This window comes from Solanum pennellii, chromosome 8 (genome assembly GCF_001406875.1).
Source record: "Solanum pennellii chromosome 8, SPENNV200".
Classification (NCBI taxonomy): domain Eukaryota; kingdom Viridiplantae; phylum Streptophyta; class Magnoliopsida; order Solanales; family Solanaceae; genus Solanum; species Solanum pennellii.
Window position 1 is genome coordinate 54512278 of NC_028644.1, and position 2239 is coordinate 54514516.

Genomic DNA, 2239 nt, shown 5'->3' on the forward strand with positions numbered 1-2239 from the left:
TATATATATGTATATATATATATGTATATATGCTAGCTCTTATGTTTTAAAAACATACTCATTCTGCGATTTGAGATTAATGTTCAAAACTTAGCTTTTAAAAAGCTCTCTTGAAAATCATAGTTTCCTCTTTTTTCTATTGAAACTAGCCATAGGCTCTGTGGAAGTCTAGCTTCCTTTTTTTCGCAAAAGTTTTAAAACATTTTAGTTTAAGCTCTGAGGGACTACTTAGTTCCCTTATAACTCTTGAGTAATGAACTCAACTTTATGCTCTTTGCTTACTCGAAACTTAACTCTTAAGGAATACTTAGTTCCCTTGTAGCATTTGAGAATTTAATTCAACTCTTTACTCGAACCTTTAAAATAAGTTATAAACGTTTGTTAAGACACTTGAATGCTTTAGGACTTACTTTGACTTGCTTCTTAACTTTTAGACTTCACTCTTAACTTGCTTCACTTTGATCTTAACTTTCCTAAAATTGGATTATGGATTCAAGGATCATTATCTCATGTTTATGGATGATTTCATGATATTTAGATGTACTTTAGAGTGTTGGAATCAACTAGGAATGATAGGTACATGACTTAGGAACTAGTACAGGAAGATAGGGGAAAACGAGGTCTCCAGGGGGTCGTGGCGCTCTGAGAGACGTGGGGCGCCAGGGCCTGTCGGACAGACCCTATTATGGGATGCTCTGAATGGCGGGCACGCCAGTGCCTGTCAGATAGAGCCTGCCCTGAGAGGATCTGGCAGGCGCGGCGCCTCATGGGCTATCTGACGGGACCTCCAGCTTTTCTTCTCCGTTTTTCATCTGTAAACCTCCTAAACTTCCATTTATCCCACCCCAAAAATTTAGAATCCATAAATATCTCATTACCCAATATATTATACTTGAAAATAGTCTGGAAACATGAATCTAACCTACTAGAGATCAACTACATTTCAACCAACAAGAACTTCACAACTTTTTATCAAGAACTATAAGATTTTCATTCAAATAAACTCTAATTTGATGTATTGAATCAAATTGGGGTGTGGGTGAAAGGAACCAACACCGAATGATCTCACATACCTCGATAGGGATCAACCCCGACAAAATCCACACAGCGATCTTAGTGTTTCTTGGACAATTCTTGATCTTCCTCTTCTTTTCTCTTTTCTCCAAAGCCCTAAGTGTTCTTTGTTTTTCTAAACTGATTTGTGATTTGGTTTTAACCCTAATATAACCTAAAAATGAATTAGGAAATACTAGGGTGAAAAGACAACTTTACCCTTACTAAAATCAAGATTGGATTTTTGTCAGTCCAACAATCCAACTTCCGAAAGACATATCTCCCTCATACGACATCGAATTTTCGCAAAATCGGTGGCGTTGGAAAGATCTTCTCAATGGATCTCCATTCATATAAAGAACTCATCCAAACTCCTTCTGAGCTGAAAGATATATCCATTTCGAAAGTGAAAAAAACTCACATTTGAAAGTTAATTTTTTTTCAAGATTTCCCTACTTACTCCCAAATTGATTGTTCTTGGTTTCTTAGCTTATTATTAGTTAATTCAAGTTATTAGATGTTACAAACTTGGAGTGACCCTCGTGGATGATAAGATGTGAGAAGTTGAGATCATTTGGACATGTAAGGAGTGAATATGTGTGGATACCTCGGTAAGGAAGTTTGGTCATAAAGGGCTTGAGCAGGGGTAGATAGGTATATGATGTATTGGGGCGTGATGACTAGATAGGATATGATGTAATTTTAACTCACCAACGATATGAACCTTGATACGACGGTGTGGAGGTCAAGGATTAGGATAAAATGTTAGTAGGTGGCCGAGTGCTTTGCTTTCTCTTTCCCGGGGTACTAGTATTACTTTGTTACTATTTTCATATTCTTAGATTTCTATTAGTTGATTATTTTGTCTCTACTATTGTATCTTTAGTAGTTGTTTTTGTTTATTGATATTGTCCTTTTAATGTTGATTAAAGAACCAATGATTCGTTATTTTATGAATAATTCATTCATTAGAGGTTCTTGAGTTATGTGATAATGAAAAATAATCAAATTCATGTTGGAATATTGTAAATAGTTTTTTAAAAAACTATTTTTTCATTATTTTTAATGTATGGATATTAGTAAAAAAAACTATTTGCAAGATCAATGCAATCATTATTTATAACTGAGCGAAGCGAGGAAAGTTTACCTAGTATATATATATATATATATATATATATATATATAT